The sequence below is a fragment of the Tasmannia lanceolata genome, unplaced genomic scaffold (genome assembly GCF_043159265.1).
Source record: "Tasmannia lanceolata isolate RefF3 unplaced genomic scaffold, GAP_Taslan_0.1 ptg000003l, whole genome shotgun sequence".
NCBI lineage: Eukaryota > Viridiplantae > Streptophyta > Magnoliopsida > Canellales > Winteraceae > Tasmannia > Tasmannia lanceolata.
Genome location: NW_027518680.1, coordinates 4,801,027 through 4,827,279, shown reverse-complemented (window position 1 = coordinate 4,827,279; position 26,253 = coordinate 4,801,027). Strand labels below are relative to the sequence as shown.

At 37.7% G+C, this 26,253-nt stretch overlaps 1 protein-coding gene across 1 annotated transcript in view; it reads left to right on the top strand.

Annotated features, from left to right (window-relative positions):
- Positions 1-26,253, top strand: part of LOC143848607 (ATP-dependent Clp protease ATP-binding subunit ClpA homolog CD4B, chloroplastic-like) — a 48,514-nt gene that overhangs the window by 1,086 nt on the left and 21,175 nt on the right. The gene's annotated exons all lie outside the window — the stretch shown is intronic.

Genomic DNA, 26,253 nt, shown 5'->3' with positions numbered 1-26,253 from the left:
GTTTTGAATGCTGCCTCGGATTAGGTTGCTTTAATTTGAAATTGATGAAAGGATTGAGGCTAATTGGTTTTACAAATTTTGTTCTATGAGTGTTATGTTCCTGTGCTTGTGAAATCTAGTCTTATATACCCAATTTGATAGGCCTTGAACCTGTGCATATTTTTCAATTTCTTTTGCTCCAATTCTAGCCTTGCACAGGGAGATGCTGTGATGATAATGTCAAGATTAGTAGACCAAAATATAGACATAATATTAGCAGATCCATGTTTAATAGTTATATGGAACCATTGTGTCTTTTGACCCTGATTAGTTTATTTGAGTTCCTATTTTGGGAGATATAATAACCTTTGATTAAATGCTATAAGGAAAGATATAGGGAGACAGTATAATTATAAAGAAAAAGTGGATCATAGTGATATTATTTCTTTAGAGTTGACAAAAGAGGCTGAGGGTTGCCCTCCTATATCTTGACGTTTGCAACTTTGTTTTGATGGCACTACTATTATATTAATGATAGAAGATAAGCTGCTTCAAAGCATGATAATATTGACAATTCTCATAAGAGCTGATGTTTACACTTATGCTTTTTTGTTGATTAGAATTTTCTTTTCTCTAAATTCTGTATATGGATAGGCTTTGTGGTTAAAGAGAATCATACGATTTAATTTTTTTTTTTAGTTAATACATTGTTTTAAGAGAAAAGTTTCTGTTTTCTGAACTTTTTGCTTAGCAAGGTGGATGTAATTAATGTTGAAAGAAACATTGCTAGGAAAGAGACCCTATTTTATTTCATTCTTTGAGATAAGGCCATGCCTTAGGGAGTAATACACTAGGATATCCTTTGATGGGATTTACACAGACTCATGGACTTCATTATGGGATGCGAGTGCTTTATGTTTATAAATTTATTCATTAGAATGACATCTGTTGGACTTAGCCCATGTTTGTTCTAAAATATTAAAATGAGAATCTGGACTTTGATTTTTTTTTTTAAATACATATGGAAGAAGAGTATACTATGCTGATGGTTCATGTTGCATGTGTGTGTGTGTGTTTAGGCAGAAATGAGAAGCATAATGTTCTAAGCAATAGAGGTTTTCCCACATAGTTATCTTTTTTTTGGTTATTGCTTAGAGAAGTCTCAATAATGGTTCCGTATTTTTTTCTAAAAAAAAAAAAAAAACATTAGTAGCTAGTGTTTTGAAATTGTTGCTTTGAGAATTGAACATGTTCACATCATTTTTAATAGTGTGGGTGTGGACACAACTTCTGTAAATTATCTCATTACAGGTTATATCCTTTGTAGTAGTGATTTTGGTTTGGTTAAATAGTACATAGTTGCTGTCCTGCAATGAATAGTTGTTTTCTTATAGTTTATATCCTTGATAGTTGTGTTTTTGGTTTGGTTAAATATTACATAGCTGTTGTCCTCCAATGCATGGCTACAGTCATACTTGAATTCTTCCAATGGTCATTGAAATCTTTGCCCTATTTAGGGAATTATGATGCACCATGTGTAGAAGCTGAAGGTACTACTTTTATGGCCATGATTATGTTGAGTTTCTTTCTGTTCCTTGAATAGTGTCAATTGATTCTTATCGTAATAGCATGATAACTCGGTTACTCACAAGAATCCAAAAGCTTGAAATAGGGCATGTGTGTTTGGGTAGGATCATGTTTAATAATGTACCATCTCTAGTTTTTTTTTATGATGATATTGTCCAGTAAGAAATGATTTGTTATTTGGTGACTTATGTTATGTTAATTAATAGACAAAAGTGTTAAAGGATTTTAACTCTTACAACCCTCTTGCCCTTCAATGTTTACATCTTTCACCTTCATTTTCATCGAATGAGAACTTGATTCTTTGTTCCTTTGTTTCACCTCTTTTATAGCTTAGTTGCAATGTTGGGGAGTGTAAACTTGTTTCTTTTTGAGCTCAGATTATTATCCCTGAATTTTTCCATTTATCTCTAGTATACATTGGAAAGGTCGTTGGTTCATGTTAAAATTAAGGTTTGGGTTATTAAGAGTCTAAAAGAAATATGGTCAAGTCATTCCATCTCTATGTTATTCTAACTAAGTTGTTCTAATGGATTCATTCTTTTCAATTCATGTATGCATCCCAAAGGTCAAGAGTATCAATACTACCAAGTCCTTATTCTCCATGCAACTAGCCTCCTTTTGAAAACCTTAAACCTGTAGCCCAAATTTTCCTAGAGAAGACCAGTTGAATTTCAAATGATTCTGATTGCTATTTGTGGGAATTAAACCATAGGGGATCTCATGTAATATGCCCTCATAAATTTTCATTTATAAATTGCATGAACTAAATTTGCTCGGATAAGAGAGGTATCGTCACCATAAGGATGTTTCAATATTTGTAAACCCATATGTCTTCTTTTCCTTGAACAGGTTCATGAGGGCCTTTTGGAAATTAAAATAACATTCTAGATGTTCTTTGCAAGACAATGTGAGATAATTAATCAAAATTTTGATAGCCTTTATCCTAGCCTATGATAGATAATCAAAATTACATTAATAAGGCTTGATAATGTGAGTTACAGTTGTAATGATAAAATGAAAGCAGGTTAGACATTAGTGTCATGCCCTTCTTATATTCAACAGAACTTGGTCTAGGGGTTATTTGGTATATATATGGTAGTCATTTACCTGTTTTATCTTTAGCTTCATAATTATAGAGATTCAAAAATTGGGTTACAAATATTCTCTGCAGATTTTGAGGTCATGAATATTTGTTTTAACTCTGTGTTTATATGTGTATTGGTTGTTGAGGTTCTAGATCCATGTTTATATCTTGTTGTATAAGTATAAATTCAAATAAATAGTGATTCATTTCTTAGTTAAATTTTTTTTTAGAAGTGTTTTCATAAGAAATATTGGATTCTATGTATGGCCTTGATCCTTTATAGTATTTTTTTCCCTTTGTCATTTAGGAGATATGTTTGGTCTTTCTATCATTACAAGGGCGATGAAGGCGTTAGCCCAAGCCCATCTTTAGGGGGACTTGCTTGGCCCAAATAGTGCTCCCCTCTTTTATTTTTAGACTTGCCCAATCTTTAGAGATTCTTAGAATTTGTCTTCTCATTGCAAGGACAACGAAAGAGTTATCTAGAGCCCTTTTAGGGAGACAAGCTATGTCTCGTGCAGAAATGCCTTATCCTGTTAGGAGACACGCTTTGTCTCATAGAAAGTCACACCCATTTAGAGAGACATGTTTTGTCTCGTAGAAAAGCTTACCCTCATGGAGACAGGCTATGTCTCATGCAAAGAAAGTTATATCCTTTAGAGACAAGCTTTGTCTCATTAGTAAGTCCATCCCTAGGAGACATGCCATGTCTCGTTAACACCTCTCTTAGAGTCACCAGTTTGAGAGTCAGTCCTTTAGCATAGGAGTCTGTCCTTAGTTAGAGAGTCAATCTTTCAGGAGTATGTCATATCATCATAGGGGTTAGGATTCTATTCATCATCTCATCAAATCATGTGATTTTTATCCACTCTTGCAAGGTATAAGATGGTGTCCAACCCTTGCAGAGATGTGATTCCATCCAGTCCTCCCCGCAAAGCATAGGATGCTGTCCATCCTTTGCAGGATATCAGGAGTCTATCCTACCCTTGTGATGATAGGATTCTGTCATTTTGAGTCAAAAACATCAAAAACACTTGAAACATATCAAAATTTCAAAAACATCAAAAAATTTCAAATCTTTAAAAATTTCAAAATGTCAAGAGTCATAGGAGAGTAGTTAGGAAATTCTGTTCTGAACTACGTTGGCTTGATCCCTTTCCACAGGGTACGTAGTGCAGCTTGAGATTCTTATCCTAGGTCCAGCCAAACCTTTCCAAATAATCATTTCAAACCCTCCAAGAATATGAAAATTATTCAAAACCTTTTCAAAAAAAGATCTTCCCCTAGAATTAGGAGTCTGTCCTAAGTATTTGGGGTGTCTTAGAGTTAGGAGTTTGTCCTGTTTGTATTGATTGGTGTGTCTGTCGTGTGAGTGTCCTTAGAGTTAGGAGGCCTCGAGTCATGATCGGTTAGACATTTAGTCGAACCGATGACTAGACTAAGAAGCATATAGTCGGCCCATGGTTTTCTTTAGGATGCACAGCCTAGCTACACATAGGATGTAGGGCCCACCTGCATTAGCTTAAGGCTAATCAACTTGCATTAGTTAAGGCATATAGAGAGTCCTAAAAATTACAATTCACATAAACTTAAGCAATTGTACAAAAAGCTTTAAAAATCAGTCGAGTTTAGTGGATTGAGTCCAGGATAGCGGTTCTAGATGGTTAGGCTTCGTAGTTTAGAACAGGTCATCGAACTACGTTGATTCTGATTCTTTCCGAGGCCGGGATACGTAGAGCAGCCAGGGTGGATGGCCATTCTGGTCCGCGTCAAGTATTGCATTAGAGTTTTAGGATTCGTCTTGTCGAGTCGTGTATAGAATTGAATTGTATTGTGTGTTTTGCTGTGTTTTCTTACTTTCATGTACAGACCCTATACCTTTAGCTGTAGTATGTATGTGTTTGCACACTAGAACTTAGACACCAATTAGGTATGACATTCATAACCTAGTTATTCTTAGGTGACACTTCTTTCACTTCTTTTGTATGTGCTCATTATTCATCTCCGAGACATGCATGATTAGGTAGACGTCTTCTCGGAGATATTTGTTCCCATTTCATATGACTTTCGCCCAAAACTCTTCAAAATCAATAAGTAAATGGCATAAGAGACCAGGTGGTTGCACTTGGGCGGATGAGGTGCTCTTCGGACCTTCCAAATTCGTAACCAGGCATGAACCTTCTTTTATATCTCTGGTTATCCATTGTAACAGAGCATAGTATGGGATCCAGGGCCCATTTCCTTGGATGACGACTCTTCTTTGTTTAAGGTACGCCTCGAATCCGGGCTAGTCCCCGAATCGAGAAGTATCTCACCTTATATCGCCACTCATGCTGTGAGAGGCACATTCTTTCGAGAGTTCCTTGGTAGAGCTCTCCATTTACGTGGATGATTCTAGAGAGAGACTTTCTCGTGGGGGCTCGTCCCCCCGCCTCTCTCGGATCGGGGTCCACAGTTACCCTATGACCCAGTACCACTCATAAGTGATCCGAAGTGAAAACCACCATTGGGTAGACCAAAGCCATAGAGCGGGCCCATAGAGGAATATGATCTCTCGGGTCTAAGGACATTTTAAGGGTCATGTCTTGGTAGAATAGCCTTATCCTCATTTCAAGTCCACAGGATATTCTAGAATATGATCTCGTTTAGTGACCATTCACTTCATCCATTCTGCCTGGTCAGGTTCCACTATTCCAGTGACCGAGATAGGTCACCCTAATGCGTGAATGAAGGCAAAGTTTGATGTTGGTTGTGTACAAGAAGAGATATCCAGTCTCCCCCAACTAGGAACCTTTTAGGTCTGCAATTATGATGCTACCTAAGGGAAGTTAGAATATGTGAGATCCACCATTGGATTAGGTGTAGATCTCACCGTTAGATCTTCTTGTGGGAGATTAGGCAAGTTGGTTAATGAGGCAACCCACTAGAATAGGCAGCTAGATTTAATTAGTAAGTAGATTAGATTAGAATATTCCATCATTATCTATTTCCATAGTTTGCTTAAGTTTATCATGTAGGTGCTCAATATAAGCACACCTTGAGCTCTATTGTAAATCATCCAAGATTAGTGAAAATCTCCAAAATTCTTCATGGTATCAGAGCAGGTAGATCAGACCTCACCTTGAGAACAATCCGGAGAGCTCCGTTCTCCGGCGGATCTAGCCGTCCGCCGGGCCTCCGATACTTTTCTCTTCTTTCTTGGCATCTCAACCCTCTTCATTTATCGCTACAAACTCGTAGATCTTTCTCATTTTTTTCCTTATCGAAGATAGCTGCTTCTATTGCCCATTTTTTGTCCTCAGGAACCCTCATTTCATGCCATCATTGGCGTATTGTCATTGTTCTTCGCTGCATCTATTTTGAAGAAGAGATAAAAGATGGGTTCTTACTCTCCTTTTATTTCATTAAAAAAAAGGCATGTAAGTCAAGCTATGCATGTCATGAGTCATGATGACTACAATGTAATCAAAAGCACGGCCTATGGTTTCAAGTTTCAACTGCCCAGATATTTGTATTCCCAAGTTCAGTGGATGGCTCATGGATTCCACAAACAGAAACTTTGGTTCTCATATACCATTTTATTCAATACACCCCTCTTTGTCCTTTACAAAATACCTACGCTGAATTTGATATTGACACTCCTTCTATCACAAAGATCATAATTTCCAAACAATCATCTGTTTTCTCCTTGCATTTTCAATGCACTCTTTTCCATGCCCGATCCAAAGTCACCTCAATGGACAAGTAGAAACCTCAATGTTGATGATTATTGCCGATATTTGCCGCCATATCAGTCGTTCATTATCACCCATCTTATTTTCTTTTTCTTTCAATTTTTTTTATTTTAGTTGAGGTGCCTTTCTTAAGGTGCCTGCCTGAAATAATTCCTCCACTCGGCTGAGATGCCTCGTTCCTTGAGGAGCGTGCCTGAGAGAGTTGTTTATGTTTCGTGGGGATTGGTAAAGAAAGCCGACCCATGATGTCTTGCCCATCGAGGCTATTTCTTGCCCATTCCGGCATTTGGTCCATTGTGACCCACATCTTGCCCATTCCGGCATTGGTCCATAGGTTCGGTAATCAAAACCGGCCTAAAGACGACTCGCCCATTCGGACTTGAGTCCAATCCAGTTCATTGAAGCTCTTCGTGGCACATCTTACAAGCGGCTCTTTCCTCGGCAATCACTCATCTTCACATTCGGCAACAATATTTGGGGATATTCATCATCAAATTTTGGCATTTCTCTTCAAATCAAAGGATTCAATTTTCTCATGGGAAATTCTAGTGGAAATTTCTATTTTGTTGTTGGGGATTTTATTGTAATCAAACATATATCGATTTTCAATCCATATACGTTTGAGGGCGCATGTTAGAATATGTGAGATCCACCGTTGGATTAGGTGTAGATCTCACCGTTAGATCTTCTTGTGGGAGATTAGGCAAGTTGGTTAATGAGGCAACCCACTAGAATAGGCAGCAAGATTTAATTAGTAAGTAGATTAGATTAGAATATTCCATCATTATCTCTTTCCATAGTTTGCTTGATCTCTTTCTATGTTTATCATGTATGTGCTCAATATAAGCACACCTTGAGCTTTATTGTAAATCATCCAAGATTAGTGAAAATCTCCAAAATTCTTCAACATGTGTCAATGTTATAAGGTACGTACGTAACACATTCTTTTAATGTATCCATTAATTATCATGAAATATACTAATTACTCGTATACAATACAAAATGACTGACTTTTAGAACATATAGTCTAACACTATTATCCTTTAAATAAATAGAAAACATGCCTATGTTTTGGTGCACTTGGAAATACTAGAAGGGCTTTCCAGAGACCAACCTTGACACAAAAGAGGGTAAGTAAGAGGTAATATATTTGTTTAACCCTTTGTAAAAAATGATGTTTGTTCCGATGATTGTAATTGGTGGAAATTACTTCTCTAGAAGTCATAAGTTGCTTCAAGCCGCACCCCTCATTTACCCTGATTGCCGTTGAAATCTAACCTGTGGCTAGAACAGATCCTAGCTGGAAGCAGTCCTGAGGTGATGGCCGGTGCTCACAAACATACGGTCAGAAAGCGCCTAAAGTTTGGACTCCAAGGGGGGGTTTTATGATGCTTGAAGTCTAAACCAACAATAGAAATATGAGTTGAGTTCTCTAATGAGCTCTTTGTTGACTTTTATGTGAAAAGTCTTTTTGTAATTCAAACTTACAATGGGGTGTTTTAGTCATTTTATGTTTGTCCTTATTTGGGACTTGCTTTATGCTTTTGGGCTTCCCTCCAAAAGGACTAAAGTCATGAGAAAACTTTAGTCCTAGATGGGAAGTGTGAGAGGGTGAGAGTGGCCATATATATACTTTCATTCTCTTAACCTTGTGAATGAGCAAGAGGTTATGGGGATCGTACGCGCACGGATCGCCCACTTGGGTTCGGCGGGCTTTTGGTCTTACCACACACGCGTGCCGCCAGGCTCGGCTCGGCCGGCCGCGGGCATGGGCCCAAGGCCTTTTTCTTTTTCTATTATTTATTTTTCTATTTTTCTTTTAACGGTTCAAGACTTTATTTATTTTGTTTTAACTCTTTTTACCGTTTGAGATTTATTAATCGTGGTTTAGTGACCGTTTGGTAACGTCTCTCACTCACTAAAAAAGTGCGACGTTTCAACCTAACATGTCTATCAATTTTCTATTTATTCAGATTTGTGGAAAACAGAAAGATACCTTTTGGAATGACTTTCTGTTTCCATTGTTCTTCTCCTTGCTTTCATCTGTTTTCTGCAACTACTCCTTCCTCCCCAACCCTTTCTGATCAAGGCAATTTTGGCTTATATAAGCAAGTTTTAAGGCATCCGGGCTGCGTGAGTGCACACCCCTGGAGCGAGAGTTGTTGTATCCTGGAGGCATACGCGGAGACTCCCATCTGCACCGTTGATTCGTCATAGTGGGGGCGAGATTTGCCTTAAGGACAGCGAAGATCCTTCGTGCCTCAACTCAATAAGTGATCTAACGACTTTGTTTATTTCTTTCAGTTAATTCTTGCAGAAAATAGTTACTGTTGAAATCTGCTTTTGAAGTTACGAGAATAATTTCGTACAAGGTATTCTCGAATCTATAAATTACAGATTTGCACATAATTTTTTTAACAAACTTAAGGCAAATCTTTCACAATCTGTGATCTGTAATTTTGGGATTTCAAATTCTGAAAATTAATCATCATGGCTTCCCAAACGGAAAGACCGAAAAAATTTGACGGATCGGATTTTGGTAGATGGCAAGAAAAGATGCGATTCTTTCTAACATTTTTGAACCTAGACTATATCTTGAATGATCCTGAACCATCACCTAATGAGGAAGAACCTGCAAGAACCCATCTATCTGAAAAGAGGAAAAGAGATAATTATCTCCGTAAGGAACATATACTGAGTTGTCTCAGCAATCAATTGTTTGATGTGTTTTTTAGAATTGAGTCTGCAAAAGAGTTGTGGTAAACTCTAGAGCAGAAATACCTAGTCGAAGCAGCGGGTTCTAAGAAACATCTTATTGGAAAATATTTTCTATATCAGATGATGGATGGTAAATCTATTATGGATCAAGTGAATGAGATCCAGTTGATTGTTTCTGACATTCTTGCTAGAGCGATCAAGATAGAATAACAGATCCAAATTGGTGCTATCATTGAAAAACTACCACCTTTGTGGGAGAAATTCCAAGACACTTTACTGCATGATAGAAATGATTTTTCTCTTCAAGACTTGTTTGTTTATCTTAGAACTGAAGAGGAAAACCGTTTCAGAAAACAGAAATCTAAGGCCTATGAATTTAACTCTAAGGCAAATCTCACTGAATCTTCATTTGGAAAGAAAAACTCTTCCAAACCTGGGTCTGGATCAGGAAAAGATAATTTCAAGAAAAACAATAAGGATTTCAAGAAGAAGAAGGGTAACTGCTTTGTGTGTGGAAAAGCAGGTCACTATGCTAAAAATTGTCGAAAAAATGATAAGAAGAAAAACCCTCAAGGAAACAATGCGCCTCAGGCTAATGTGGCTGAAGATCAATATATGTCGGCCGTAGTATCTGAAGTGAACCTGGTTAGTAACATGAAGGACTGGTGGGTGGACATTGGTGCCACCAGACACATCCGCAGTGACAGAAGTTATTTTCTTCCTACGAGCTTGTAGGGGATGGAGAGTAGCTTTTCATGGGAAACTCGTCATCATCTGCTCTGGCGGGTAAAGGAATAGTGTTGTTGAAGCTTACATCTGGAAAAGTTCTGAAGCTCTGTGATGTCCTTCATGTACCAGATATAAGAAAGAATCTGGTGTCTGGGTCACTTCTGATCAAGAAAGGGTTTAAACTGGTTTTTGAGGTTGATAGATTTGTAATCACTAAAAGTGGTGAATTTGTGGGAAAGGGTTACTCTAGTGAGGGTTTATTCAAACTGAATGTTACTGAGAACTTTATGAATACAACTTCATCTTCTTCTGCTTATATTACTGATTCTTCTTGTTTATGGCATGGTAGACTAGGTCATGTTAACTATGCATCTTTAAAGAAAATGATGACCATAGGTTTAATTCTTAAAAGTGATCAAGTAGTAGATAAATGTGAAGTTTGTGTGCAATCAAAGTACTCTAAAAAGCCTTTTCACAAAGTAGAAGAAAGAAAAACAGAACTATGAAGTTTAATTCACAGTGATGTATGTGACTTAAACAATATTTTAACTAGAGGAGGTAAAAGGTATTTTATTACATTTATAGATGATTTCTCTAGATATTGTACTGTTTATCTTATTAGAAATAAAGATGAATCTTTTGATAAATTCATTACTGTGGACCCCGATCCTGAGAGGACGAGTGCGGCGAGGGACGCGAGGTCCCCACAGCAATCCTCTAAGATCTCCACAATGTGAAGGAGAGCTCTGCCAAGGAACTCTCGAAACGGATGCCACCCTCACAGCATAGCACGAGTGGCGATACAAAACGAATGAGATACATCCTGATCAGGAGCCAGGGCTCGAAACCGAGATGTACCTAAAAAGAACTCAGAGTCGCCATCCATGGATAGGCCATGGAACCCTAAAATCAAATCCTCTGTGCAATGGATAACCAGAAATATATATGGGTTCGTGCCTGGTTACGAATGGGGAAGGTCTGAGAGCACCCCCAATTCGCCCGAGTGCAAGCACTTGGTCTCTTATGCCATTTTCATTAACTCCAAAGAAGTTTGGGTAAAAATCATATGAAATGGGAACAATCCTCAGGAATCGTCTACCTAAGCATGCATTTCCTGAGAATGAAGAAATAAACACATAAAATGAAAATGTGTCACCTAAGCAAAGCTAGGTTATGGGTGACATGCCTAACTCTAATGCAAGACTGGACTCGGACCAGAATGGCCATCCATCCTAGCTGCACTACGTATCCCGGCCTCGGGAAGAATCGGAGCCCACGTAGTTCGATGCCCTATTCAAAATTATGATGCCTAAGACACCTAGACCTCCATCCTAGACTCGATCTAAAAGACCGGACTAGTTATTAAAGCTTCTTGAACTATTATTTAAATTCCAATGAATGGTGGATTTTAGGACATCCTATATGCCCTAACTAAATGCAGATTGATTAGCCTTAAGCTAATGCAGGTGGTTCCTACAATCCTATGTGTAACTAGGCCGTGCAACCTAATGAAAACCACGGGATGACTATATGCCTAGTCTAGCCATCGGTTCGACTAAATGTCTAACCGATCGACTCGAGGCCTCCTAACTCTAGGGACACTCACACGACAGGACATACCATATCAATACAAATCAAGACAAACTCCTAACTCTAGAACACAACCTAAACAGCTAGGACATACTCCTAACTCTAGAGGAAGATCTTTTTGAAAATGGTTTGAATATTTTTGTAACTTTGAAAGATTTAAAATTTTTATTTTTAAAGGTTTGGCTGGACTTGGGATGTGGATCCCAAGCTGCACTACGTACCTCGTGGAAGAGGATCAAGCCAACGTAGTTCGAAACAAACTCTCCTAATTACTGATTCTAAAACACTCAACACTTTAGGCTTTTTAAGGTTTTTCAGTTGTTTTTCATATTTTTAAAGTTTTTCAAAAGTTTTTAAAGTAAAGAGTTTTCACCCTTTTGGTCAAAGACCTAAGGGAAAACACAAAGCAAAACCCTAGGACCAAACCTTAGGGCAAATAGGGGAAACCCCTAAACAAGGCAAACTAGACTATCGATGACAACAAAAATGATCTATGATCTCAAAAGGCAAAGCTATAATGAGACTGGGCTAGTCTCCAAAGAAGAAGAAATGACAACAAGACTATGGAGAAACTCCTTACTAACAGCACTCAAGAAGACAAATGAGCCACAGGCTCTCTAATACTACAACTTAAAGGAGGAATGAGTCAAAGACTCCCAAATAACACCAACGGAAGAACCAACGAGTCAAAGACTCCCTGGTAATATCACAAAAGAACAAATGAGTCAAAGACTCTCTAATGATACCAACTAAGAAAACGAAGTGAGTCAAAGGCTCTCGAAAAGAAATGGAAACACGAGTCAAAGACTCCAACAATACCAACTAAAAGATAAATGAGTCAAAGACTCTCTAAAAGAAAAGAAACACGAGTCAAAGACTCCACTAACACCAACTAAAGGATAAATGAGTCAAAGACTCTCTAAAAGAGATGAAAACACGAGTCAAAGACTCCACTAACACCAACTAAAGGATATATGAGTCAAAGACTCTCTAAAGGAAAAGAAAACACGAGTCAAAGACTCCACTGACAACAGCTAAAGACAGATGAGTCAAAAGACTCTCTAAAAGATATGGAAACGCGATCGAATCATATAATAGAAGATTGAAAATCTGTGATCAAGATGAGATGAGATAGCATAAGATTGCTTTCAACGGATGGATCATGAATGACTAATCCTATGAGATCTTTGGAAATGAATGGGATTTACATCCTAACCCCAAAGGAAAAGTTTTTTAATCTTCACACATTTTATCAGTGTTACCTGAAGGCATCAACCCTAACCATAATCTAGCGGAGTGGAGAGAGGATCTCGACTCATGACTTTGTTTGTGTACCTAGGACCGATCGTAGCCATTGGAAGATGGACTACGGCCTAATCTAGACACAAATGGGTAGGATATCCTAAACTAGGCTCACACACGTGATGCACATGTGTTCGTATACTACATGCATGTGTGGGTTAATCTAGGGGTAAGGCCAAGAGTTCCCTTAGCGCGAATCCATGTTCGATATACTGTACCAGTGTCCGGCGTATCAGTACGTGAACAAGAGATCCGTTTACGTACCATAAAGGTACTAGGCTAAGGGTGGAATGCTTCTCTAGCACAGAGGCACCAGGTGATGAAATCCCAGTCAACCATGCTAGATAACACTCCGGGTTCCTAAAATAGGATGTGTGTGCATGTGAGATGCAGGGGTTTAGATGCAAGTGATGTAAGTGTGTGCAATAAGTTCGCGCAATCTATGATGCCTTCAGGTTTTGTTAGATTAAGTTTGAGTAAATGTGATGAGAAAATAAAACATACAAACTAATCACAGCATCAGGATTTTACAAAGGAAATCAGTGATTCCTAAGGTTTCTATTTTGATAATTTAATGATTGAATATGTGATGGAATATTATGATCTGGAAATTTTTAAAACAATTTGATTTTAATTCAATTTACTCAAGGATTTTAAAAGGTTTCAATTCAGATTGTAGATTTACACATCAACATATAACAAATCTTTTCAGAACAAGATGAAATTTTTACAGTAACTTCTCCTTAATTATATAAGATTATAATAAAAATTTCATAGATTTTAAATGTGGTTTGCTATTAGTTTTTCAATGTTGAAAGTTTCTGTCCAGATTGTGAATTAACACAGTAACGTATAGCAAATCAATTCAAAACAATATGAAATTTCTATAGTATGTTTATTACAATAAGAAAGGATTACTGTAAAAGTTTCATAAATTTTAAAAATGATTTACTATTAATTTACGATTTTACAAATATCCATCCAGATTATGAATTAACAAAGAAACACATAGTAAATCAAATCCAAATCAGTTTAAACTTTATGAAAACATGTAATTCCCGTAGTAATTATCAAACAAATATTTTCAGAAGTTTTCATTGCAATTTACTATTTTTATCAGATTTAATACAGCATGCATGATTTTACGTAAAAAATCATAAACAAATATCCAACAGCAACCAAAAATCTTGAAAAATTCACGGGAGATTAGATTAGATTTAATTTGCATCTCATCCAAATTTCACTTTTGAAAACATTATAGAGTTTTTGAAAATTGGTTTTTTCCAAAAATACCCCTAGAGTTAAATGAATTTTTAAACCCTTTAAATCAAATCAAGAATTCATAAAGAAATTCGTACTAATTCAAAATCTTACAATTATATTATGTTTAAATTTTCATTGATTTTGGATCTATGTTGACATCTTCTTAAATTCAATCTTTAGAATTTTACCCCTTTGAGGGTAAAGTTCAAAAGGTCAAATTACGGTCAAAACGAAGTCAAAATTCTTCGAAATTCCAGATTTCTACACTTCTTAATGTGCAAAACACTCAGAGATTGAAAAAACATATTTTGAATAACAATAAGAAAAAATAAAAATAAATCACAAATTCTATCCTAGCATGCTTCTAGTTTAAGATATATGAAAGAGGGTTTTGGAATACCAACCTTGCTAGCTCTCCTTGTCTCTAGGGTAAGTAATCCTCGGATATACGCTTTGTCTTACCCTTTCAATTAGCAAAGAAAACCCCCAAAAAAAATGTTGCCGCCGATCCGTTCCGCCGTCTTCACTTTCTCTTAGAGGGAAGGATTGGGAGGTGATTGGGAGAGATAATGGAAGAAGAATATAGGGAAAGGGATTGGAGGGAGTGATTGGAAGAGATAATGGAAGAGAAAAAGATAATGGAAGATAAATCTCTCCTTTTCTCCCCCTTTTTTTTTATGGATGGGAAGGAAGAAGATATATATAGGGAGAGAAAGAGAGAGAGAGAGATGTGTTGGTGGAGAGCTCATCATGTTGTCCCTCTTAGTGGAGAATCCATCATCATTCTTCTTAGTGGAGGGCCCATCATGTTTCTTAGTGGAGAATCCATCATCATTCTTCTTAGTGGAGGGCCCATCATGTTTCTTAGTGGAGAATCCATCATTATTGTTCTTAGTGGAGGGCCCATCATGTTTCTTTAGTGGAGAATCCATCATTATTGTTCTTCATAAGAGGCCTCACAAGAGGCCCTACTGAGGCCCCACAATGTGGGCCCCACAACGCGGGCCCCACAACGTGGGCCCCACAATGTGGGCCCTCGGTTGATTCGAATTTTAAACAAATGTTCAATGCGGGCCCACCAAACGGGTCCAAATTCTCCCTCGCTCGGATTCTTATGAATAATCTCTCTCAACCTCTCAACACTAAACGGAAAAATGCGAAACATGGCGGAAATGATCGGATGGGGTTTCTCCCAAGCATAGCGAACTTGGGTCCGGTCAAAATGGGGTGTCTACAGATGCCCCTCTTTGGCAGAGCGTGTGTAACACGCGAATGGCAAAGCTGAACAGACGACACATTTTGACTGACCCGAAACCAAAACAAAGCAAATGTTTGGGTTTTCAGTTTTAAAACGATATTCACAAAGATAAAACTCTACTAACAATAGGGAGATAGTCTCTCACCGACTCTTAACTCGGCAACTAAGACATCTCAAAGAGATAGTCTCTCCCTAATACTCATGACTCGACTAATTAATAAAAAACGAACGAACGATTACAAAAACACAAACATTTTTTTTTTTTTTTTTTTTATATATCAGGCTAAGCCAAAGTAAACATAACAATTGCTCCAAGAGCACCAACCAAACAAACAAGTTAATCACTTCAATCACTCAAAGAGCTTCCATTTTCTTTTTTTAATTTTTTAGAAACCACATTGCAATTTGTCCAAGACAAGTATAATTCGAAACACTCAAAGAGTTTTTTTTTTTTTTTTTTTTTTAGAAACCTGCAAAAATAGGCCAAAGACCAATGTATCAAAACTCGTCCAAAACAAGTTCAAAATCAAACACTCAAAGAGTTAAATTTTTTTTTTTAAAAATCATGCCGATCAGTCAAAGACTCGACCAATTACTAGGGTAATCGAATATTCGAGCTAAACTCAAACTTCTAATACCCGAGGCGAGACTAAATCTCAAGCCCAGCGATAGTTATACAGATCATTGCTGAAAATAAATCTGTGTAACTACCGGGTAACTCTGACTCCTCTCTTTCAAGGTAGCGAATCACTCCGGATCACGCGGTTCTGCTAAACAGTTTCACGTAAATCCAAATTCGTAGGTCCTGCTAAACAGTCCCCTACAAACCTCTTCGCAGATACACATGACTCCTAACACGTTAGGAAGCTGCACATTGCGGGACGATGATTAGGTAAGTCACCACTTGACATTACACTACTAATCATCTGGGTACTAAGTACCAGAGGCGAGACTAAGTCTCAAGCCTAGCGATAGTTATACAGATCATTACTGAAAATAAATCTGTTTAACTATCCGAGTAACTCTGACTCATCTCTTTTAAGGTAGCGAATCACTCCGGATCACGCGGTTCTGCTAAACAGTTCCACATAAACCCAAATTCGTAGGTCCTGCTAAACAGTCCCCTACAAACCTCTTCGCAGATACACATGACTCCTAACTCGTTAAGAAGCTGCACATTGCGGGACGATGATTAGGTAAGTCACCACTTGACATTACACTACTAATCATCGGGGTACTAAATACCCGGGAGAAGGAAGAAAAGACCAATCCGTGTAACACAGGATCGGAAATATTTTCCTTATTAAAACATTTCAAAAAGACCAAACCGTGTAACACAGGTTCGATAATTTCCATCTCTATTAAAATCTTTCAAAAGGACCAAACCGTGTAACACAGGTTCGGTAATTTCTATCTCTGTTAAAAACTTTCAAAACGACCAAACTGTGTAACACAGGTTCGGTAATTTCAAACTCTGTTAAAATCTTTCAAAAAGACCAAACCGCGTAACGCAAGTTCGGTAATTTCAAACTCTGTTAAAATCTTTCAAAAGGAATGAAGAATTTACCATCTTTGATCGATTTCACTAATGGGCCAGTCATCTCTTACCAAGAATAACTAGGAGCGCATGATCTTTGCTGAAAGCAAAACTCAAATAGATTGATGAGATTTTCAGGTGCTGACTCTCTTTAACAGGTGAGAAGCATTTTGATGAGGTTTGAAGGATGCAGGAGTAGATTTTATACTCCGCTGGGAATTAAAGTTTCTGAAACTGACTCCAAAAGAAACAATTGGATCAAGGAATTCAACTCAAAGAGCATGTTCAAGCTTCTCTGCTTTCTATTTGCTAAGAATAGATATCCCAGTTATCATTGTGTAATATCTTTTATGACGTAAGTCATAAAAGATGCCCCTAGTATGATGTGCTTCCATGACAAAGTCTTAAGAAGGCAAAAGCAAGGTAAGTAGAAAAAATTTGAGTTTGCATGGGTTCTTTCTTTGGTATAGTGGTAAAACCATCTCCACAAAGGCTGAATGTAAGAATTCTTCATTTTGCTCGGTGCTTGAGGCTTTGATGTTTCAGGCAGGTCTGAATAACAAATCTCTTGCCCTTCTTTGATTCTTAAACCAGGATCTACTTTGAATTTTCTTTTCACTTTGGAAGGTATACACCCATTCTCTCCAGTGCCAAACACTTTTGATTCTAAAAGAAAAACAATGATAAACCAGAAACAGACTTCTGATGACTCTTTCAAAGAAGACTTACAATATTCAAGGGACTTGACTAAATTTTGATTCACCCTTAGATAAAATGTGTTATTTTGTTATGGTAAGGTTAGCCACTCTTAGAGCACTCTCAAAAACTATGTCAAGATGACCTAATTTCCTCCATCGGGATCTCCGTCATGGTTGTTACCCCTTTCGGATTGCTCGGTCTTAATGCCCCTAGTTTAAAAAGGTGTCAAAATAAGTCTCGCTGACACTACTCGGATTCCAGGATTCTGCCCTGTGCAGAGGTGGCTTCTCCGTCTCCCTGATTTCTCTCTTCAAAAGAAGTCATAACTTTTGCTTTCCAAGCTTTCAGTCTGAAAGACCACTTATCTCAACTTTTGCTTGTACTCAAACTTGGGAATTCTACGTAACTGAGGAGCTCCTTCTGCTTCTATTCAACTCAACTGTTCATGGGAAGTCTTTGCCCTTGACTGGATTACCTCTTCAAGTTTTCAATCCAGCAGACCACTACCCTGACTTTTTGCATAAGCTAACTCTTTTGGCTGTTAACTTAGCAAATGTATATCTCTAGGCCGCCCTTTCGGGTTTTCAACCTAGTGGGTCTTCAGACTCTCATTCTTTTCTTTCTGTTTTTCTTTTCATTCGCCTCGAACCTTTGCTTGTTTCACTAGAAGGACTTTCTAGGTGGGCTTGGGTTCGAAAGGGTTGAATACCTAAGGTTCTAAAGATTTGAACCGAATCTGGTCTAGCCAGACTACCTACGTACCCCAAAGATGGAGGATCAGATCCGCGTAGTTCGCTTTGGGATTTTTCAAAGAATGGTTTAGCATTTAGCTTCAAAATTTTCAAAGGGGATTTTATCCCAAGGTTTGACCGAACTTGAATTAATCAAGTTGCCTACGTACCCCTGAAGAGGTGGGGATCAGGTCCGACGTAGTTCGGGTGCATAAATGCCCCGGGTTTATAATGTGTTTGAAAAGAAGTTGTTTTAATTTTGCTTTTGGCCCAAAGGGTTTACAAATGGATTTTAAAACATTAGGATTTTGGCTATAAAAGCTCAAACGATCAAGGATGGCCTCCTGATGTATTTGATGTACAAGCCCTTTTGTTTAAGGTTCAAAGCCTTTGAAATTTTTTTTTTTTTTTGAGGAGTCTGGCGGTTTTCTGGCAAAACTTCAACCACTGTGCTCCACTCCCATCTCGAAGATCTTGAATTTATGCTCAAGATTCCACAACTCTGTCTGAAAATCTTCTCTCAATATCTCATCAGCTCCACAGGATGCCTGACGCTTATCTCTTTAAAAATTTATTCCTCAACTGGATGTCTAATGCAGATGAAGTCTTGCTTTGATCAACGACAGGGCATTCCCCTGGTTTATCCTTATAGGATCAAGCAAGACTACCTCAAACCCCTCTAAACAGGTTTATCAATTCTTTGCGCTCCTTAGGAGATAAAGTTTTTCCAATCCATCCATCCCGAGTTTCGGATTTCGATACCACTATCAATGGCTTTGATTTCTTCTTTAAGTGGCTATGCTCGACGCTCTTCCTCTCGTTCGACCATCTTTCAGATCTCGAGGTGAATTTCGTCTGCATTCTCATCCGAGAAGGGGGTCTTTAGTTGTTTAAACATTAGATCTAAGAGTGAATCATAGAGTATCAAAGATACGAAATCAACAATTTTATTGAATTGAGGACTGTAAGTACATTGATGATTTTTGACACACCTCGAAGGGCTCTTCATCAGTCCTGATAGAAAACAGAATACTGACTCTGTATAAGAAAGATTGACAGACATGACTTCATTTTTTTTTTTTTTTAACATCTACGTAACTGAACTTTTTCAACTTAGAGAGAAGAAAGTTGATGTACACTCAATGAAAGACAAATCTAAAGATACAGGACACTTCTTCAAAGGTAGTGAACTGACACTGAAAGCTTATAGGTGATACACCTTTCCTCATGATAATGATAACTATAAAGTTCAATCCCGGAGTAGAAATCACAGAAAAGGCAACTCCACAAGGTCTAGGTTAAATGGGGCAACAAAAGGCTTATGTTGACAATGTGGGTAAAACAATAGACTGCCTGGATCAAGTATGATTAGAAATAGTCAGTCTTTAGAAAAAATGGTCTTTCGCTAAACATAGACTCTTGACTTGGAAGCACACACACTTGATCAATAGTCATGGGATAAAGATTCTGAACAAACAGAGAAAAGAGTAATCTTGAAATACACCAAAGGGTATTTTATTCTAAAAATCAAAGAAATATTGTCTATGAAGGTCAAAGCGAAATAGACAGTGATATTATGACCTACATCAACAGGGTTTCAATGAATTCTCAATCCACACCTTGAAGTCTCATTTGAGTATAACTGCTCTTCTTTTTGGGAATGAAAGAGTCAGGAACGATAAACATCCATAATCAAAATAAATTTCGATCTCAGCAATGATCATGCACTCAAAGAATACAGGTAAGATCAAACTTTTCCATTAATGATTTCGATATGATCCAAGGGTAAAAGATATATGATAGGTAAACATGGATCAAAAAATCAATGGCTCAGATAATAGACCATGGCCATAAGAATGACAAAAGTAGGGTCAAAGACCAGATCTAAAATCTGAATGATGGATATCAACAACTGTACGATCAATATGAGATGAAATGATAGACCATGGTCATAAGGACAGCAAACGAGCTATCGGCCAGATCTCAAGACAAACAGGTTGACAAATAAGGATCTAATCCTACTAAATGATGTATACATGAGAATCAAGACAAGGCAGACTGACTCCAAAGGATAGCAATCATGCTTAACATACTTTTGGATAAAATCCAGCAGCATAACAGCTATACGAGGAGGTCAAGGTCCAGACTAAGTAAACTGACTCTAAAGAGTAGCCGTCATGCTCAAAATGTTCTGTAGCCGTCATGCTCAAAATGTTCTGGATAAAATCCGGCAGCATAACGACTATACAAGGGATCACCCTAGCTCAATCGAAAGGTATGAATAACGGTTACTAGAGAAGGGTGATCAACAGATGGACTAACCAAAGGTGAGAATATACAACAATGGGTCAAACCCTATAATCAACAGATCAAGGGCTAAACTCGGCCAAGGTAATGACGGTCAAAATCCACTGACTAGATCTAGATCTAAATTCGGAATGGATATAACCGACTGAAAGGAATAAGGAATCTCTGACTAAGAGGAGAACCATAATATACATAATCAGTATATATAAGTAAATACACATACACACAAATCCTAACCAGGGGCACCAGCCCTAATTCTAATCTAACGGAGTCAAGGAAGTCTCGACTCAAGACAGACTGGTGAGTGTACTAGGACAGTGTTGTAGCAATGTAAAAATGAGCTACCCTAGTCTACAAATGGGGCAAAGCTCCTCTAGGCTCCACATGTGTAAGCAACAGATGTTCGACCCTATATGAATGCAATATACACACGGGTACTCCCTAGTTGGGCTTCACTAGGTCAGTAAGTATATATATAATATATATAAAACAAAATAGGGCTCCGGACTCAATCTAATGGGTACTATGCGTATGAAACATACTTAATATGCTGCAGCGCTGGCGCATAGCTTGGAAGTAGATTCAACAGTACCATCAGGATGTAATAACATCCCAGTCAGGCACGCATTGAATCTATCCCATGGAGCCAATAATGAAAAACAATGAAAAATAATAAAAAAAATAAAAAATATGACAATGCATGATGTGCAGTGTGTGAATCCTTTGTTTTAATTACGCACCTACCTGGTGCCCCTGGATTCTAACGATAGAGTTCCCATTTAAAATGATTTTAGCTCAAATTTCTCCAAAGTTAATAAAAATGGCATTTTTAAAGAGTTAGGCAATGTTTCAAGAACTCCCCAGCAGAGTCGCCAGCCTGTGGACCCCGATCCTGAGAGGACGAGTGCGGCGAGGGACGCGAGGTCCCCACAGCAATCCTCTAAGATCTCCACAATGTGAAGGAGAGCTCTGCCAAGGAACTCTCGAAACGGATGCCACCCTCACAGCATAGCACGAGTGGCGATACAAAACGAATGAGATACATCCTGATCAGGAGCCAGGGCTCGAAACCGAGATGTACCTAAAAAGAACTCAGAGTCGCCATCCATGGATAGGCCATGGAACCCTAAAATCAAATCCTCTGTGCAATGGATAACCAGAAATATATATGGGTTCGTGCCTGGTTACGAATGGGGAAGGTCTGAGAGCACCCCCAATTCGCCCGAGTGCAAGCACTTGGTCTCTTATGCCATTTTCATTAACTCCAAAGAAGTTTGGGTAAAAATCATATGAAATGGGAACAATCCTCAGGAATCGTCTACCTAAGCATGCATTTCCTGAGAATGAAGAAATAAACACATAAAATGAAAATGTGTCACCTAAGCAAAGCTAGGTTATGGGTGACATGCCTAACTCTAATGCAAGACTGGACTCGGACCAGAATGGCCATCCATCCTAGCTGCACTACGTATCCCGGCCTCGGGAAGAATCGGAGCCCACGTAGTTCGATGCCCTATTCAAAATTATGATGCCTAAGACACCTAGACCTCCATCCTAGACTCGATCTAAAAGACCGGACTAGTTATTAAAGCTTCTTGAACTATTATTTAAATTCCAATGAATGGTGGATTTTAGGACATCCTATATGCCCTAACTAAATGCAGATTGATTAGCCTTAAGCTAATGCAGGTGGTTCCTACAATCCTATGTGTAACTAGGCCGTGCAACCTAATGAAAACCACGGGATGACTATATGCCTAGTCTAGCCATCGGTTCGACTAAATGTCTAACCGATCGACTCGAGGCCTCCTAACTCTAGGGACACTCACACGACAGGACATACCATATCAATACAAATCAAGACAAACTCCTAACTCTAGAACACAACCTAAACAGCTAGGACATACTCCTAACTCTAGAGGAAGATCTTTTTGAAAATGGTTTGAATATTTTTGTAACTTTGAAAGATTTAAAATTTTTATTTTTAAAGGTTTGGCTGGACTTGGGATGTGGATCCCAAGCTGCACTACGTACCTCGTGGAAGAGGATCAAGCCAACGTAGTTCGAAACAAACTCTCCTAATTACTGATTCTAAAACACTCAACACTTTAGGCTTTTTAAGGTTTTTCAGTTGTTTTTCATATTTTTAAAGTTTTTCAAAAGTTTTTAAAGTAAAGAGTTTTCACCCTTTTGGTCAAAGACCTAAGGGAAAACACAAAGCAAAACCCTAGGACCAAACCTTAGGGCAAATAGGGGAAACCCCTAAACAAGGCAAACTAGACTATCGATGACAACAAAAATGATCTATGATCTCAAAAGGCAAAGCTATAATGAGACTGGGCTAGTCTCCAAAGAAGAAGAAATGACAACAAGACTATGGAGAAACTCCTTACTAACAGCACTCAAGAAGACAAATGAGCCACAGGCTCTCTAATACTACAACTTAAAGGAGGAATGAGTCAAAGACTCCCAAATAACACCAACGGAAGAACCAACGAGTCAAAGACTCCCTGGTAATATCACAAAAGAACAAATGAGTCAAAGACTCTCTAATGATACCAACTAAGAAAACGAAGTGAGTCAAAGGCTCTCGAAAAGAAATGGAAACACGAGTCAAAGACTCCAACAATACCAACTAAAAGATAAATGAGTCAAAGACTCTCTAAAAGAAAAGAAACACGAGTCAAAGACTCCACTAACACCAACTAAAGGATAAATGAGTCAAAGACTCTCTAAAAGAGATGAAAACACGAGTCAAAGACTCCACTAACACCAACTAAAGGATATATGAGTCAAAGACTCTCTAAAGGAAAAGAAAACACGAGTCAAAGACTCCACTGACAACAGCTAAAGACAGATGAGTCAAAAGACTCTCTAAAAGATATGGAAACGCGATCGAATCATATAATAGAAGATTGAAAATCTGTGATCAAGATGAGATGAGATAGCATAAGATTGCTTTCAACGGATGGATCATGAATGACTAATCCTATGAGATCTTTGGAAATGAATGGGATTTACATCCTAACCCCAAAGGAAAAGTTTTTTAATCTTCACACATTTTATCAGTGTTACCTGAAGGCATCAACCCTAACCATAATCTAGCGGAGTGGAGAGAGGATCTCGACTCATGACTTTGTTTGTGTACCTAGGACCGATCGTAGCCATTGGAAGATGGACTACGGCCTAATCTAGACACAAATGGGTAGGATATCCTAAACTAGGCTCACACACGTGATGCACATGTGTTCGTATACTACATGCATGTGTGGGTTAATCTAGGGGTAAGGCCAAGAGTTCCCTTAGCGCGAATCCATGTCCGATATACTGTACCAGTGTCCGGCGTATCAGTACGTGAACAAGAGATCCGTTTACGTACCATAAAGGTACTAGGCTAAGGGTGGAATGCTTCTCTAGCACAGAGGCACCAGGTGATGAAATCCCAGTCAACCATGCTAGATAACACTCCGGGTTCCTAAAATAGGATGTGTGTGCATGTGAGATGCAGGGGTTTAGATGCAAGTGATGTAAGTGTGTGCAATAAGTTCGCGCAATCTATGATGCCTTCAGGTTTTGTTAGATTAAGTTTGAGTAAATGTGATGAGAAAATAAAACATACAAACTAATCACAGCATCAGGATTTTACAAAGGAAATCAGTGATTCCTAAGGTTTCTATTTTGATAATTTAATGATTGAATATGTGATGGAATATTATGATCTGGAAATTTTTAAAACAATTTGATTTTAATTCAATTTACTCAAGGATTTTAAAAGGTTTCAATTCAGATTGTAGATTTACACATCAACATATAACAAATCTTTTCAGAACAAGATGAAATTTTTACAGTAACTTCTCCTTAATTATATAAGATTATAATAAAAATTTCATAGATTTTAAATGTGGTTTGCTATTAGTTTTTCAATGTTGAAAGTTTCTGTCCAGATTGTGAATTAACACAGTAACGTATAGCAAATCAATTCAAAACAATATGAAATTTCTATAGTATGTTTATTACAATAAGAAAGGATTACTGTAAAAGTTTCATAAATTTTAAAAATGATTTACTATTAATTTACGATTTTACAAATATCCATCCAGATTATGAATTAACAAAGAAACACATAGTAAATCAAATCCAAATCAGTTTAAACTTTATGAAAACATGTAATTCCCGTAGTAATTATCAAACAAATATTTTCAGAAGTTTTCATTGCAATTTACTATTTTTATCAGATTTAATACAGCATGCATGATTTTACGTAAAAAATCATAAACAAATATCCAACAGCAACCAAAAATCTTGAAAAATTCACGGGAGATTAGATTAGATTTAATTTGCATCTCATCCAAATTTCACTTTTGAAAACATTATAGAGTTTTTGAAAATTGGTTTTTTCCAAAAATACCCCTAGAGTTAAATGAATTTTTAAACCCTTTAAATCAAATCAAGAATTCATAAAGAAATTCGTACTAATTCAAAATCTTACAATTATATTATGTTTAAATTTTCATTGATTTTGGATCTATGTTGACATCTTCTTAAATTCAATCTTTAGAATTTTACCCCTTTGAGGGTAAAGTTCAAAAGGTCAAATTACGGTCAAAACGAAGTCAAAATTCTTCGAAATTCCAGATTTCTACACTTCTTAATGTGCAAAACACTCAGAGATTGAAAAAAACATATTTTGAATAACAATAAGAAAAAATAAAAATAAATCACAAATTCTATCCTAGCATGCTTCTAGTTTAAGATATATAAAAGAGGGTTTTGGAATACCAACCTTGCTAGCTCTCCTTGTCTCTAGGGTAAGTAATCCTCGGATATACGCTTTGTCTTACCCTTTCAATTAGCAAAGAAAACCCCCAAAAAAAATGTTGCCGCCGATCCGTTCCGCCGTCTTCACTTTCTCTTAGAGGGAAGGATTGGGAGGTGATTGGGAGAGATAATGGAAGAAGAATATAGGGAAAGGGATTGGAGGGAGTGATTGGAAGAGAAAAAGATAATGGAAGATAAATCTCTCCTTTTCTCCCCCTTTTTTTTTATGGATGGGAAGGAAGAAGATATATATAGGGAGAGAAAGAGAGAGAGAGAGATGTGTTGGTGGAGAGCTCATCATGTTGTCCCTCTTAGTGGAGAATCCATCATCATTCTTCTTAGTGGAGGGCCCATCATGTTTCTTAGTGGAGAATCCATCATCATTCTTCTTAGTGGAGGGCCCATCATGTTTCTTAGTGGAGAATCCATCATCATTCTTCTTAGTGGAGGGCCCATCATGTTTCTTAGTGGAGAATCCATCATTATTGTTCTTAGTGGAGGGCCCATCATGTTTCTTTAGTGGAGAATCCATCATTATTGTTCTTCATAAGAGGCCTCACAAGAGGCCCTACTGAGGCCCCACAATGTGGGCCCCACAATGTGGGCCCTCGGTTGATTCGAATTTTAAACAAATGTTAAATGCGGGCCCACCAAACGGGTCCAAATTCTCCCTCGCTCGGATTCTTATGAATAATCTCTCTCAACCTCTCAACACTAAACGGAAAAATGCGAAACATGGCGGAAATGATCGGATGGGGTTTCTCCCAAGCATAGCGAACTTGGGTCCGGTCAAAATGGGGTGTCTACAATTACATATAAAACTGAAGTAGAAAATTAGTTAGAAAAGAAGATCAAAAATTTAAGATCTCATAGAGGTGGTGAATACACCTCTATTGTTTTTAGTGAATTTTGTGAAA